This window comes from Chrysemys picta, chromosome 6 (assembly GCF_011386835.1).
Source record: "Chrysemys picta bellii isolate R12L10 chromosome 6, ASM1138683v2, whole genome shotgun sequence".
NCBI classification, from domain to species: domain Eukaryota; kingdom Metazoa; phylum Chordata; order Testudines; family Emydidae; genus Chrysemys; species Chrysemys picta.
The window spans coordinates 24,044,205-24,061,625 of NC_088796.1; positions in this window are offsets into that span (position 1 = coordinate 24,044,205).

Consider the following 17,421-nt stretch of genomic DNA (forward strand, 5'->3'; position numbering starts at 1 on the left):
CCAACTTCTGCCTGTGCAGTTTTCAGCAAATAAGCTTTTGTGTGCCCAAAATATCAGTATGTACAAAGAAATGGTATTTGTTTGTGCAAAATTAGGAAGTTGGGGCATATGAAGACTTGCATGTTCCCCAAACTTGCAAATACAGAGTCTGATGCATGCTGCAGCTGGAGGAAATTATCGGTATGGGTCAACTGAGAACACTTGGGAAATAAGAACACAAAGGACTTCCTGAAATCTGGGGATACTTCCAATAATTCTCTCCATTTTGGGGAATGGGAGGAAAAGGTCTGTTTTAGTTGTTAATCAAGAAGATTAATTTCATGAGCGTTTATGGAAAAGTCTATTTGCTTAGGGGGGATTAAACATGCATACATGAGGTATAAACCATAATTCCATGTATGACCTGACTAAAATAGATTGTGGTCTAAAGTAAATACATTAATACCCTCTACTCACAAGTTGTACTGAAATTTTGGGCCTCTGGCGCCAATTCAGAAAAGCACTTAAGCTTGTGCTTTAGAACAAAAGAACATGAGAACTGCCATACTGGGTCAGAACATGGTTCATCTTGCCCAGTGTCCAGTCTCTGACAGTGGCCCATACCAGAGCTTCAGGAGGACTGTACAGACCAGGGTAATTATCGATTGATCCACCCCTGTCTTCCACACCCCACTTCTGGTAGTCAGACGTCTAGAGTCACCCCGAGCATGGGGTTGTATCCCTAGCTATCTTGGCCAATAGCCATGGATGGACCTATCATTCATGAATTTATCCAGTTCTTTTTTTAACCTAGTTATACTTTTGGCCATCACAACATCCAATGGCAATGAGTTTCACAAGTTAGTTCTCTGTTGTCTGAAAAAAATACTACTTGTTTGCATTAAACCTGCTGCCTATTAATTTCATCGGGTGACCTTTGGTTTTTGTAGTATGTGAAAGGGCAAATAACACTTCTCTATTCACTTTTTCCACACTATGCATGATTTTATAGACCTCTTTCCTATTCCCTGCTAGTCCTCTCTTTTCTAAACCGAACAACCCTAATCTTTCTGGTGTCTCCATATATGGAAGCTGTTTGTACCCTTGGTCATGTTTGTTGCCCCTCTCTGAACCTTTTCCAGTTCCACTGTATCATTTTTTTAACGGGGTGACCAGAACTGGACACCGTAGGTGTCAGTTCACCATGGATTTATATAGTGGCATTATGATATTTTCTGTCTTATTTACTATCCCTTTTCTAACAGTTCCTAGCATACTATTAGCCTTTTTGACCATTGCTGTGCATTGAGCAGAAGTTTTCAGAGAATTATCCATGGTGATGCCAAGATCTTTTCCTTGGGTGGCCACAGGTAATTTAGACCCCCATCACTGTATATTTGTAGTTGGGATTATTTTTTCCAATGTGCATTACTTTGCAGTTATCAGCACTGAATTTCATCTGCCATTTTGTTGCCCAGTCACCCAGTTTTGAGAGATCCTTTTGTAGCTCTTTGCAGTCTGCCTGGGACTTAACTATCTTGAGTGATTCTTTTATTGTCTGAAGAAACCCTTCTTGTTACTCTTAACATCTCTTGCTAGCTGGAACTCCAAGTGCGATTTGGCCTTCCTGATTTTACTCTTGCATGCCTGAGCAACATTTTTATACTCCTCCCAGATCATTTGTCCAATCTTCCACTTCTTGTAAGCTTCTTTTTTGCGTTTAAGATCAGCAAGGATTTCACTGTTAAGCCAAGCTGGTCGCCTGCCATATTTACTGTTCTTTCTACACATCGGGATGGTTTGTTCCTGCAACCGCAATAAGGATTCTTTAAAATACAGCCAGTTCTCCTGGACCCCTTTGCCCTTCATGTTATTCTCCCAGGGGATCCTGCCCATCTGTTCCCTGAAGGAGTCAAAGTCTGCTTTTCTGAAGTCCAGGGTCCGTATTCTGCTGCTCTCCTTTCTTCCTTGTGTCAGGATCCTGAACTCGACCATCTCATGGTCACTGCCTCCCAGGTTCCCATCCACTTTTGCTTCTCCTACTAATTCTTCCCTGTTTGTGAGCAGCAGGTCAAGAAAAGCTCTGCCCCTAGTTGGTTCCTCCAGCACTTGCACCAGGAAATTGTCCCCTACACTTTCCAAAAACTTCCTGGATTGTCTGTGCACCGCTGTATTGCTCTCCCAGCAGATATCAGGGTGATTAAAGTCTCCCATGAGAACCAGGGCCTGCGACCTAGCAACTTCTGTTAGTTGCTGGAAGAAAGCCTCGTCCACCTCATCCCCCTGGTCTGGTGGTCTATAGCAGACTCCGATCACGACATCCCCCTTGTTGCTTACACTTCTCAACTTTATCCAGAGACTCTCAGGTTTTTCTGCAGTTTCATACCGGAGCTCTGAGCAGTCATACTGCTCTCTTACATACAATGCAACTCCCCCACCTTTTCTGCCCTGCCTGTCCTTCCTGAACAGTGTATATCCATCCATGACAGTACTCCAGTCATGTGAGTTATCCCACCAAGTCTCTGTTATTTCAATCACATCATAGTTCCCTGACTGTGCCAGGACTTCCAGTTCTCCCTGCTTGTTTCCCAGGCTTCTTGCATTTGTGTATAGCACTTAAGATAACTCATGGATTGTCCCTCTTTCTCAGTATGAGACAGGAGTCCTCCCCTCTTGCCAGGCCTTCCTCCAGAGGGCTCGGGCAGTCAGCAGTCTCTGCAGAGGGTCTGGACTGGTCCTTTTCTCAGGAGCAAAGGATAGGAGGTCGAAGGAAGCTACCAGTTGCTGGACTCGCACCCTTTGCCCAGAGCGGAGGTTCTCCCAGACCTGTACACGTTGTGGTTCCTGAGCTCCAGTTTTAGTGGGTAAAGGGCTATAAACTACCCTTCCTGGGCCTTCCATGGCTTTAGGCATTTCATGTCATACATCTGTGTTGTCTTCTGTTTGTCCAGTTGCCTCCACTCATAATTCACCAGCCGGATTACCTCATAGGGCCCCTGCCATTTGGCTAGCAATTTGGACTCGGTACTTGAGTAGCAGAATTCAGCTGTTAAACACTTGCAGATGAAAGCTCTTGTGGTATGCCTGTTCCTGGGCCTGCTGTGCATTAAGGAGGTATTCCCTTGCAAACCTGCCCAGAGCCTTGAATATATCCTGGAGCTTTGGGATGTGACTAGATTCTCAGCCTTGGGGCCCTTTTCCTCCCACAATTCTCACAGAAGGCCTAGGGTTCCCTTTGGTGGCCTCCCATATAGAAGTTTATAACCTCCCTCACAACAAACAAGAGTGGGGGAGAGCAGCTGGTCCCAGTGGGAGTGGGTCCATCACAATGAATTTCTTTTTAACATATTTTTTCAGAGACTAATTGAGATGCTCGACCAACCTGTCTGTTGGGGGTAGTACATGAGGTCAAACAGTTTTAATTTTTAACATGTATCTCTTTCCTGAGCCATGACAAAGTTGGTTCCCTGATCTGCTAAGATCTCCAGGGGCAAAAACTTTTACCAGCTCAGTCATGATGGTCTTGGCATTAGTCGAGCATAAGGGAATCACCTCCAGGTACCAGATAGCATAATCCAGGATTACCAGTATAGAGATAGGGCCCCTTGAGGAAAGTGCAACAGACTAACAGGTCCACCCCATCCTCTCAAAGGGGGTATCCACCAATGGGAGGGGGACTAATGGAGCCTTTGCCACTGCTTTAGGGGCAATGAGTCAGCACTTGGGACAAGAGGCACAAAAGTCGGCTACTTCTTTGTATATTCCAGGCCACAAAAAGGCTTAAAATTCTAGTGTGGTTTTCTCCTTACCGAGACGGGACCAGGAGCTGTTTTTTATCTTCTCTAGTCTGGTCATTCTTTTCGAGGCCCTAGAGTCCCTCCGCTTGGAGATAGGTCCCCCTGGTTCTATATAAGACAAAGCCACAAATATCAGGACTGTCCCTATAAAATTGGGACATTGGTCACCCTACATACCCCTAACGGTCAACTTTTGACCATCCATGCAGAGAGTATTTGTATTTAAACTTTTGCTGTTAAAAAGCTGATTTTTAAACACTCTCCTGATTTATTTTAGCCCTCCCCGGGCTTTGAGCTGTGCCTTGTAGGGATAAAGGAAATCTGAAGCAAAAAGAATTCTGCTCTTGCCCTGCAGTCCGGCAGGACACTGGCAAATAAAAACAGCAGAACAAAGCCCAAGGCAGAACTAATAGAGAACTAGTTGAGAGGGGAAAATGTACTGACTGTAATTCTCCTTTACTTGGGAGTTTCCTTAGATTACTGAGGTTTTAATGGCTAACCAGTTACCAACATGGCTGCATTTTTTCCTCTGTTAAGCCTCTTACTGCATGGAAAGAAAGTGGGGTATAGAAAATCCAGTGCCTGGGTAACGGATGGTGGGAACTTGCTAAGATATTTTTATTTGAAATATTGAGCCAAATTGCTCTGTTATGCCAATGCAAATCCAAAGTAACTCCATTAATTATTTTGGATATACACCAAAGTAACTGATCCATTTGTTTCGGTAGATAAACATTGCTATAACTATCAGTCCTCTGAATGCATTATATAGGACAACATATGGATCTAGTGGCATTCTCTGCTGATCCTTAATGAATTTTGTCCTTGTGTACTGCTTTGTACTGTACTGCTATTACTGATGCTTTGAGATTCATGAGCAACACTGTCAAAGAATGCAACCCTTGAATTGCTAACTTTTTAGTGTGTGCATATTTTGTTCTGAGTACTTAAGCTGTGAAATATCTACAAAACTCTAACAAAAAAGTGCATTAGAATGAAGAGAGCATGGGATTAACAGAAAGCCACAAATGCCCTTCTGTTGCTGAACAGACTTGCTTCCTCTACTCCCACTCAAACAGAAACAGCACCATCTGTTGCTCTCTGCTGTAGATCGAGGCAGCTTTTTCTCAGCGCAGATGACAGCAGGAAATGAATCATGTGCAGGAGAAATTAAACAGAGATAAATGCTAATGTTATAGATGGGCTAAGACTGGAACAATTTATCCTAATCCAACCAGGATACAGAACCGAACTACCCTTGGTTTTTGGTCTTGCAAAAACAAAGCCCAAATGAGGAGGCTTTGCAAAACCAAACTAAAAGCACCCATCTGTAGCATTTTTGCAGTGGTGCAGGAACTATCCTCAGAAGTTGAACTATAGCTACTAGGGATGGGAATACCCTTTAGGGCTAGTCTAACCCTTCATTGCAGCTTTGGCTTTTTCCCCATAGTATGCTGTCTTTGTCCTGTTCGGTTAGTATTCATGATAATTATTTGTTTAGCTCAGACAATATGTTTTTCAGCACTGCTTTCATGACACTTGATCTCAGCAGAGTTAGATGACGGAGTGCTGAAAACCACACTGACAGCTGGACCCTGTTGTACAGCAGGGTTCTCATGTTGGTACAGCTAAACTGCTGCTAGCCATGGTGGAAAGTTTTTTCTCAGATTTCCTTGGTGGGCTAAAGTATACAGCCACGTCTGTGGAGAAGCAGCAGACACGGCTGCATTGTGGCTGGAATTTGAACACAAAGCTGTTTGGCTTCATTTCTGAAAGTGGGGCTACATCTGTGAGTTACAAATGGAAACTTCTCTTTGATGTTTAAAATTCCTCCTCAACGGTGGATAAACTTGTACATCAATTCCATGAAAAATACAGTTCTCTCTCAATAATCCACTACACATTCCAAACCCTTCTTGATGACTCAGGAGCCAAGACAAGCTCAACAGTCTTTACTCAGGCACTCACATATTAGCTTCAGCAATCAAGTCTGATAAATATGGGATCATTTTCTGACTGTATTACAGGATCAGATGTAACAGAAGGATTTTATATTCTGACCGAGGTATCAGTGAAGAGTTATGACAATTATAGTCTTAGGTTTTGAATGTTATTTTTCAGAATATGAAATGCACTACTCTGGTTGGAGTAAAAATGGGTAGGATAATGGTACATTAACATTTATTATCTACACAAAATGCAGATGGGCTCTGCACAAATTCTGCAAAGGACACTGCAGGCAGAGGTAATGGGGTGGGCCAGGAGAAAGTGCGGTGTAGCAACTGCGTTTCCCGTTACACAGATCCAGTAGCCACAAACCACCATGCTGTCCCTACTGTAGCCCAAGGATTGGAGTAGCAACAATGGAAGGGCTGCAGAGTTGCCCTGCTCCATGGCTGCAGGTTGGGTGTGAATTCCATATCCCACCTTCTACTCCCTAAATAATCCCTTGCACAGACCTAATGCAAGTATGCGGTTTTCATTTACATTTTGAAAATGAGAGTAAGAATAAAGTAGTCTGTTTTGGGAGAGGTGGGAGTTGAAGGAATCAGAGGAGATTGGCAGCTGTCACTCTCCACCATGTCCAAGCTGTGCTCAGATGTAGTGGAGAATCAGAACCTTCAAGTTTACGATCCAAATCCCTCAGTGCTGGAGCTAGTTGAAAAAGTGAATTTCCCCCCCACCACCACCACCACCCCAGAAACAATTTTGATATTTTTAAGAAAATAAAATGAAATAATTTTTTGTTTCAGGGTTTGAAAACTAGAAAAAAAAATTATGGGTTGATTTTTCAGCTATTTCCCCCCTCACTTCTTTCCTCTTTTTTCCACCTGAAAGTGGGTGGGGGGGAGCAGTAAAATAGGGAGAAAAAGTAGTGGAGGTAACAAAACGATCTTTTTCCCCCTCACACTTTGTAATTTTCCCCCTTTTTTCCCCCATGGGAAAAAGGGAGCAGGGAGCAACAAAGGGCTGAGAAGGGGTGAATTAAATCTTAAACCATCATCAGAAAACATTTTTTCCAATTTTTGAAAAGCAAGCTGAAACAAAAATTATTTGAAACTAAACCAAAACCTTCATTTAATCACAGCATCAAATAATTGTATCAAAATCTAACTGTTTTCAACAAAGCATTTCAGGGCTGATGAAACTTTCACTTTTTGATGGGGGGGGAAAAAACTTGGTCAAAAAATTTCATCTATCCCCGCTTATGGGCATGGAACTTGCTGTGATTGCCTGAACGTTGCCACATCCTACAAAGTCGTCTGTTCTTGCCTCTATAGACATATCAGACTCATCAACAGGCATTGTAGAAGATTTAGACATGATCTATTTTATGACCACACCAGCTGATCTCAGCTGTTTTACATTAGGGATTTGTAAGCCCCTTGAGCCCTCCCTTCATATGTTTCCCTCCTCCAACTTCCCAACTTGCAGTTATAGGGTTACCATACGTCTGTTTTTTCCCGGACATGTCCGGCTTTTTGGTAATCAAACCCCCGTCCGGGGAGAATTGCCAAAAAGCCGAACATGTCCGGGAAAAATACCGCCGGCCGGGCACTTCCTCTCCCGCGGCTGCTGTGCTCCCTACCTTGACTCTTCTGCTCTGTTTAAAGCCGAGCTGCCCGAGCGCTACCGGCTTCGGGCAGCCCCCATGCTTCCGGATCCTGAGCCGCAGGCCGGGCACTTCTCCTCCCGGGCTCCGGGGGCGCAGGGTCCAGAGGCATGAGGGCTGCCCGAAGCCGGTAGTGCTCGGGCAGCTCGGTTCTTAAACAGAGCCAAAGAGTCAGGGGAGCAGCACAGCAGCCGGAGCCTGGGAGGGGAAGTGCCCGGCAGGGGGCGCAGGGTCCGGAGGCATGGGGGCTGCCCGAAGCCCGAGCGCTACCGGCTTCACGGGTTTGCCGGGCAGCCTCTAGACCCTGCGCCCCCGGCTGGGCACTTCCCCTCCCAGGCTCCAGCTGCGCTGGGGAAGCGCCGGCCGGGGGCGCAGGGTCTGGGGGCTGCCCAGCAAACCGTGAAGCCGTAGCGCTTGGGCAGCCCTTTTTGCGTGGTTGGGAGGGAGGAGGGGGAATGCGGAGCGCTCAGGGGAGGGGGCGGAGTTTGGGCGGGGACTTTGGGGAAGGGGCGGGGAATGGGCAGAGTTGGGGCGGGGAAGGGGCGGAGTAGGGGTGGGGCCGGGGTGGGAAAGAGGCAGGGCCCCGTGGAGTGTCCTCTTTTTTTATTTTTTAAATATGGTAACCCTATGCAGTTATAAATTCTGCTTTAAAAAGTGCAAACCAAAATTAAGGCAAAGAAATCTGAGCACATCAAACTGACGTGCATAATGCAATGCTTTGGTGCTTTCTTCATCTACATGTGCATTTGTCAACATTTTGACTATGCAGTGATCTTTTTTTAAGATAGCAGGCAGCAACAGAATAAAAAAGGAAGGAAAAGGGCAGTTAACTGCAGTGCTTTTGGTGGATGCACTCAGAAAAAGAAGCCAAACATCTTAGAAAGTCAAGTCAAGTTCTTGGCATGCAAGAAATCAACTTGTTTCGTGAAGGATTATTTTAATATGTAAACATAGCTTCTAAAGAGGTAAGTTTGCAAAATCCTTGCCTTTTTGGCAATACTGTGTACCACATGTAGCAGTGGCTCGCTTTTGCCTATTCTAGACCTTCAATGTACTAGCAAGGAGGATGCCCCTGAATGCATATGCTAACAAACCTGTCCAAATAACTCTACCTAAGCTATACAAAATTGCAAAATTAACAAGCTCTGCTAGGACCTTACAATGCACATACAGCACAGGTTCCTTTCAGCTTTGCACTATCACTACCATGTCAATATGTATAATGTCTAGCTACAAAAAGCTCCAGTATGTGAAAATAATTTTAAGTCTGATTAAACTCGCTTCGGTCCGGAGGTAAAAACTTCAGCACATGCAGGATGTTGGTATCTACCCACCATCTTTGTCCTGACACAACTAGAGGTTGTTGGCTTTCACAGTACAGCATAAGATCTACAGCTGTTTCTTCAAGGTTTTCTGGCAGAGGAAGTTTGAGGGAAGCTCAAGTTTTCTAGCTGGTAGTTCTTTATCAGTAGCTGCTTCTCATTTGATGGATGAATGTATGCATGGGAGTTACCGTCTTTTGTATGAGCATGTGACAAGTCTGACAGAAAAAAAGGAAAGGCCCATGGGATTGATAAACAAGATGTCACAGCTGGCCCCCTGAAGAGGTAATAGGTCCAGCCCCACATCTGCCTCAGCTCTCCCCCACAAGTGTGTAGTCACATGACATGTAGATCATGTGGCTAAATCAGTCCCAAACCCAGGGCTAAAAGAGAAGCCTCCAGAGCAACCAAAGAGGGAAGGGGGGCAGTATCTGCCTCCATCTACCCCAGACGGAGGGCCCCCTGTGGACTATGGGCCCCCTGAACCAAGGGGGAAGAGACATCCACCTCAGCCCCAGAAGGAGAGATGGGAAGACCCCTGAACCTACAGGAGAATCTACAGGCCAGGGAGACCAGGACTGAAATCACCTCAGCCCCAAGGAGGAGAGATGGGAAGACCATCAACCTAAAGCTGATTAAACTAAATAAATTCAACCCCAGGAGAAAGAGACTATTGTTGAAAGACTCTGGGATTCAGAAATAAACTGCTCAGATCCAAACAAGCTGAGGGTGGGGTGCCTGCAGAACCATGCCTTGCCACAAGGGGATGGGATCTGAGACAGACCCCTCTAACCCAAGAGTTCCTTTCCCAGAGATTTATTTCAATCACCAATGTATATATACACCAGGAAAAAAATATCTCTGCAGTCTTAGTGACCCTTGTCAGAGACGTCTGCCTCAAAATAGCCATGCAAAGCAAAGCATGACCTATGTCTTTCCAAGTCTCTCCCCCTCTATGGTGTAAGAGAAGTCTTATCCATTTTCTTATACCACAGCACAATTTACCTCAGCACAGGATTTTAACATGACTGACAGAGAGAAGAACTACAACCCTGCTCCCAAGGATCCTAGAGAGAGGCCAACTGTGAATTCTCCTGAGCTAACCTTGCCCCTAGTGCTGAGGGGAGAGGGCGTTCCAGACCGACCTGATCTTAATTCAGATATGAGGCTCTGTGAATCCGATTCCCCGAGATCACTTCCTCCCACCCTGTGACTGTGTCCCCTGTCCCATAGGTATTTTAAGAGGAAAAACTTGTAGTGCTAACCCAGGTGAGCCCCAGGGCCGCCCAGATGATTCAGGGGGGCAGGAGCAAAGCAATTTCCGGGGCCCCTTCCATACAAAAAAGTTGCAATACTATAGAATACTATATTCTATAAATTGCCCCACTTGCCCCCCCTCCCCGGGCGGCCCTGGTGAGCCCTTGTCAACCATTAAGAACTGGCGCACCTCATTACAATGTACTTAGAGGGTATGGTCAGTACATTCTTATGAAAAACTACAGATAAGTAAACCTGCAAGAGAAAGTCAATTTAGAATTAAAGAGACAAGGTGGGTGAGGTAATATCTTTTATTGGACCAACGTCTGTTGGTGAGAGAGATGAGCTTTCGAGCTACACAGAGCTCTTCTCCTAGTGACCCAAAGCAACGTGGCTAGGTCAACCTAAGTTCTAGGTGTAGATCAGGCCTAGGAGGAAAACCATTGAAGTGGATGGAGTTGCAGTAGTGTAAGCGAAGAATCAGGCCTGTAGATTTCAGTGAGGTAGGATAGGATGTAGCTGAGAGCAGACTTCGGCCTAAAAGGGGAGCTAAGAAGACTTTCCAGCCCGGTCTACGCTTAAAAGTTAGGTTGACATACCTACTTCAGTCTGGGGTGTTACTGGAGCAACTAGGCCAACCTGTAACAGACTGGAGCACCCATGGGGAAAAAATTATGGGTGCTGAGCACCCACCGGCAGCCCCCATATCAATGCCTCTCCCTCCCCCCAGTGTCTCCTGCCCACTGGCAGGCCCGCCGATCAGCACCTCCCCCTCCCTCCCCACGCCTCCCACAGCTGTTTCGCAGCATCAGGAGGTGCTGTGGGTAGGGGGGAGGAACAAGGGCGCAGTGTGCTCAGGAGAGAGAGAGAGAGCGGAACTGGGTGGGAAGAGGTGGGACAGGGGCAGGAAGAGGCGGGGCAGGAAGAAGCAGGGCAGAAGTGGGGCATTGGGAGAAGGGGTGGAGTGGAGGCAGGGCCTGGGTGGGGCGGGGGAGCACCCCCCGGCAGATTAGAAACTTGGCACCTTTGCCTCAGGGCCTCAGCCTGCAAATCCCTGCAGCCCATCAGGAGCTGCCTTTATCTCTCCGGGTCTCTGCCTGCAGCACTGCTCTATCCAGAATGCTTGCTGCCTTCAGCCTGCAAGACAGCCAATCCACCTCCCTCCTCAAGCTCCAGGGAGTAACGGAAGCTGCTTTGCTATGCAGCCCTTTTTATATGGGCCAGGCCAGCCCTGACTGACTGCTCTTCGCAACCCATCTCTGATTGGCTGCCTCCTGCACAGCCTCCCAAGGGCTCTATTAACCCCTTAGGTCCCAGTGTGGTGCAGGCACCCCATCACATAGACTTTCTGAAGTTGTACCAGAGTAGTGTATAAATATATGTTCTTCAAGAAAGGGCTGAAATGTAGATATTGTACTTCATAGACCATTACTGCCAATTTGCTACATTGTGCCAATCTGTAGTCGGGAGCCATCAAAAATAAGTGCTGTTGGTATTCCCATTTGGTATTTGGAATAGACTCAAATTTTTAAAATATTGTAAAATCACCTGTTATTCGTTCACTCTTTAAATCATACTTTATAATACCTTTTTTTCAAGGACTCTAGAGCATAAGACATACATCTCTTGTATTAGCAATAATGAATTAGCTTAGTTTGTAAATATTTTCCAGTAGGTCAGTGTATTCATCACAAGATACAGTGTTCACGGCAAAGGTCATTCTAAAATGGTAAGAATGCAGTGCTAGTTTCATTTCCAATAAAAAATATAAAACAACCTTTGTGCACAGGAAGTTTGATATTTTAAACTTTAGTGTCACTATGACTATGAATCAGGAGACCTCTCTACAGGTCACAGATAGAAACAAGCAGCTAAGTGGAAGAGACGGAGACTGAGCTGAATGTTTGAAACAATAACTGAAATGAAAACAGCAAACCAATGCATGTATATTGTGTTTTTCACACCACGTTACAGGCTGCCCAGCAAAGTATAAGTAAAATGGTCAATGATACAAAAAATGAAGAGCAGCAACAAATAATTATGTCTTTAGATTAGCGTTTAAAGTATAAGTTCCCAAACTGTGGCTCACAACTCCAAATGGGGTCATACCATGAGCAGAATGGGTCACAGGTCCAATGGGCCAGATTCAGCTCCTGAGATGATGCTGTCTGACCCTGAGCCTGTCCAGACTTGCTCCACAAATGCCACACCAGGAGGTCGTCGTTTTAAGCTACAAATTGCACATACAGTGCATACAAGGCCAAGCTGTGCAGAGGCCGCTATTTTGTAGATCACTATGGCAGCCCCCTAGACCGGCATTTGTGGAGCAGGTCCGGACGTGTTGGCTGTGCGGATGGCAATTTGGCCATTTGCACCATCCAGCTGTGCAAACATCCAGCTGAGGGACTTGAATACAAAAAATTCTTATCTGTGGGCAGCAGCCTCATCAACAGAGCATCCTTGTTCCGTGAGCTGGTAGGAACCTGTGCTAGCCATGTCTGAGATGGGAATCTGCAGTGGCTTGTAAGATCCTTAAGGCAGGGTCTATATCTTCTTTTATGCCACCCTGAGTACACTGTTGGCACTCAAGGATAAAGAATCACTACAAGTCACTGTCTCTGTGCTCCCCTAGTATCACCACACAGGTCCTCATTTGCTTAAGTGTGAATTTCTCTTTCTGATTTGTGATAAGAGGCACCTGTGACAGTGTACCCCATAAGGCTTTATGGGGGGGTGCTTATAAATGTATGTATGTCATAACTGGAGTATGTTTTGTGCTGCCTGTGCCATGTAATATATCTCTGTAAAGGTTATGGTCTACTATATCTATTCATCCTATCTGTACACATATATCATTTTCTACTTGAGGTTAAGAATATTGGCTGTATACTTGCTTGGTTTCTAAGTAAGCTTTGTGAGGCATTTGATCAGTTTCTTTAGGAAGGAATTTGCAAGGTTAAGTACCTGATCAGGAAGCACTTGGGGAACAATGCATCTTGGAATGCTCCAATCCACATAAGAAGTCTTCCTGGAGACATACAAGATACCATGTGGACAATGGCTTCGGCCTGTAAAGACTGAGTCATGCAGGGACATGTGACTTGCCCAGGTGACTCCAGAACTCCATCTTGGAGCTGGATTTTGCATAGGAAAGAGGAGGGGGGTCTCCACCCACAAGAGAAAGTCTATTTAAACCTGTGGGAGACCCCTCCATTTGGTCTTCAGCTGGCTAAAGAAGGAGCCTCTCCACCCCCCAGGATACTCGAAGGAAACTGGAACAAAAGACAGTAACTACAGGGGGTGTGAGTGATTGCTGGACCCAGACTAAAAGAAGATTAGCCTGTAAAAGGGAGAATTCTGAAACTGGTGAGGAACTTGTCTGTATTTAGTTTGATTAGACATAGATTTGCGCATTTTATTTTATTTTGCTTGGTGACTTACTTTGTTCTGTCTGTTGCTACTTGGGACCACTTAAATCCTACTTTCTGTATTTAATAAAATCACTTTCTACTTAGTAATTAACTCAGGGTATGTATTAATACCTGGGGGAGCAAACAACTGTGCATATCTCTCTCTATCACTGTTATAGAGGGCGAACAATTTATGAGTTTACCCTGTATAAGCTTTATACAGGGTAAAACGGATTTATTTGGGTTTAGACCCCATTGGGAGTTGGGCATCTGAGTGCTAAGGACAAGCACACTTTTGTGAGCTGTTTTCAGGTAAACTTGCAGCTTTGGGACAAGTGATTCAGACCTTGGGTCTGTGTTGGAACAGACGGGAGTGTCTGGCTCAGCAAGACAGGGTGCTGTAGTCCTGAGCTGGCAGGGAAAACAGAAGCAGGGGTAGTCTTTGCACATCAGATGGCAGTTCTCAAGGGGGCATCTGTGATCCAACCCGTCACAGCACCATTGACTCATTTTTATGCAGAGTATCTGCTGCATCCTCCAACAGTGAATCTAGTGGTGAAGTAATGAATGAAACACAAGAATGCAAGAAACATGCTCACAAATATGACAAGGCTTTCTTTGAGTACGGCTTCACCAGTGGTTTGGTCAAGAACAAAGACAGGCCAAAATGCCTACTATCTCATACAGTGTTATCTAGGGAAAACATGAAGCCTAAGAATATTAAACAACACTTGGAAACACATCACAAGGAACACATAAGAACGGTCATACTGGGTAAAACCAATGGTCCATCTAGCCCATTATTATGTCTTCCAACAATTGCCAATGTCAGGTGCTTCAGAGGGAATGAACAGAACAGGCATTCATCAAGTGATCCATCCCCTGTCATCCACTCCCTGCTTCTGGTTTTCTAGGAAAACCAAGGTCATTTTTCCAGAATGAAGAATTTTCACATCAACAAATGCAATTCAAGAGAGCCGTGTCCATCTCTAACTGAGCTCAAAAGGTGGCATATGAGGTGTCACCTCATCGTACAGGCCAAGAAGCCTCATACAACTGGAGAGACTTTGATTTTGCCAGCTGCAATCAGTGGGGTGAAAACAATGTGTAGGGAAATAGAAGCAAACAAGCTCAAAGCTCACACTCTCCAACAACACATAGAGCGAAGGAGTGAGGCGATAGCAGCAGATCAGGAAAACACACTGGCAGAGTGTCTGAAAAACATGGATGCTTTTGCTCTTCACGTTGATGTGAGCACCGAGGGTACTTCACACACGGGAGGGTGCAATTCTTGAAGACATTCTGTTGTGCCTCCCTCTTCCCAGACACTGGACATCACAAGGAATGTTCGATGTGCTATTTGGCTACATACAAGACAAAAATATCCTGTGATCACATGGTGGGCTTTGAACAGCTGGAGCACCGTATGCAGGCCTTGGTAAAGCAAATTACTCCGTCTGCTTTGAGGATTCACTGCATGATTCACAGAGAACACTGGCATCTAAAGCTCTTAGTTCAGAGCTAGGTGAAGTTTTGCAGCAGGTCTCATCTATTGGGAACAACATCAAGATTCATCCTCTTTGCATGTGTCTGTTTGAAAACTGTGTGAAGAAATGGGGTCCAATCATGACAGGTTGTTGTATTTTTTGAACTGAGAGACAAGCTATGTACCTATGCAATGAATGGCAAAATGAGTGAATTTGTTGATTTCCTGTGTCACCAAAGGAAGATGTGCCTTCTTGCCTATATCACAGACATAACCAGGAAACTGAATGAATTGAATACAGGTCAGCAAGAAAAAAAACACCCACGTCCTTCAGCTGAGTGATTGAATCACAGGATTCATGAAGAACATTGTTTTCTGGAAGAACACTCCATTGAAGACAAACTATAAATCCTTCCCGAAGCTTTGCAAGCTCCTGGCTGACAATGAAATTATTCAGCCTCCCCGACCGGTAATAGCTCAGCATCTCAGCTGGTGGGAAGAATAATTTGCATCCTTTTCTCCCAACTTGGACATGACAAAGTGTGTTTGGGTGTGAAACCTCTTTCAGTGCAAGCCTGATGCTATGGATTTCACATCAGCTGAAATCAAACAGCTCATCGAAATTTCCAGTTCTTGCAAGTAACATATGCCCAACTGGTTCTCCTGGCATAGGTGACTGGTAACTGCTGACAGTGGGGGGGGGCACAATGGCAGGTCACTCCCCCACCACAGCCATGGTCAACCTCCTGGTGACTGTCAAGGCACCCTCCAGCAACACCCTCTTCACCACAACATCCCCCTGACAATGGCACACTGGGCGGTTGCCCCTGTCCCCCACCTTTATGGCCAGCCCTGCCAGGGTCAGCCTTAGGGAAAATGACATCCTGGGCAAACCAATCACCCCCGTATCCCCGCACTGCATCCCTGGGATCCATGGGTGGTGGGTGAACCACGGGCTCTGGGAAGCTAGCCCCCAGCTAGCCCCCAGCCCGGCCCACTCCTTCCATTTGAGGCCCCGCCCCTTCTTCTCTCACCCCTGCCGAAGCCCAGAGCGCCCCCCCAGCCCTGGGCCGCCTGAGCTCCTCCAGCCCCAGAGCACCCGGCGGGCAGTACACGCTCCCCTCCTGCCCCAGGGCACCAAACAGCATGCCGCCCCCCAGCCCTAGAGCTCTGGGTGGCGCAGGCCCAGCACTGGGGGTCCCCCTCGTGCTGGATGTCCCCAGCCACTCCAAGTCCCAGCCACCCTAGCCCCAGCCCCAGCAGGCTTCCCAGAAGAGGAGCAGTGTGCCTGGGCTGGGGCCAACTAGCAGCAAGCAGAAGGGGGCTCGGGGAGGAGTGTGGGTGAGGCCACACAGGGCTGTTTGGGGAGGCACAGCCTTCCCCTGCCTATGCTACCCGCCGCCCATGCTGGACTCCCTACCCCCCATCCATTGCCCCTGGCCTCTGTTGCCTCCCACCCATCACCCCTGGCCCCCACTGCCTCCCTGGGCTCCCCACCCCACCCACAGCTCCCCAGGCCTTGCTGCCTCTCCCCCCGTTGCCCCAGCTGATTCTCCAGCTCCAGGCAGGCTAGTCCAGACACATACCCGAGCAAGTAACTGCTGCTGCTGGCCAGTGAGAAAGGGATGGGACTCAGAAGACTTCCCTGCACCCGGTCTGGCAGAGAGCTGTGCGGCCAGTGCAGTTTCATTTCCCTGCTCCTGGCGCCACCTAGGGAGGCTCAGTGGGAGCGCTTGTGGCTGGTGCCTTTCCCAGGAATATCCCTTCAGCCATGTTCAGCCCAATTCCCACCCTGGCAGAAATTGGGGGGGGGGGGCGATGTACCCATATACCCACCCCCTCCTCCCATGCATCACCTTTGTCTCCCAGAGTTCTGCTTCACTGGAACGAATCAATATCCTGCACTCTCAGCACATGCTTTGAAACTGATGGTGCCATTTGTGAGCACGTATTTGTGTAAACTTGAATTCAGTACAGTTGTGTCCATCAAGTCTCAGTATCAATCTACCATTGTTGTCACATGGGAGATTAGATGTGCAGTTTCTACCAGGCTGACGGACTTCAGGAAGCTGTATCACAACACACAAGCCCATGTGTCACATTAAATAACATACTTTACATGTAAATTCCTTGGATTTCTTGGTCACTATGTTGCTTTGTTGTGGTCTGGGATCACAGGAAACAGTAAGTCTCAAAATAGGGTCACAAAGGCAAAAACTTTGAAGGGTTCCCCAGTGTACAACCTGGAACTGGGGTACTGCTGTGCCCCCTTAACTCTCCAGCCTGGGCTGTCTCACGATGCTTTGCTAGTGACAAGCAGCAAACCCCTCCAGGCGCTGTTATTACTCAGTACAACAGCATGTGAAGCCCCAGGCACAGCTAAATTGCATGAATGGTCCTTGAGCCCCTCATGAATCACATGGAGAAAGGCACCAGCAAAATCTCCCAAGCCCTGAGCCTTGCACCCCCTGGAATATACCATCTTGACCTGATCACAAGCCTGACCAGTGTAAGCTCATTACCCAGTCTGGCCCTCCCTCAATGTGGAGAGGACATA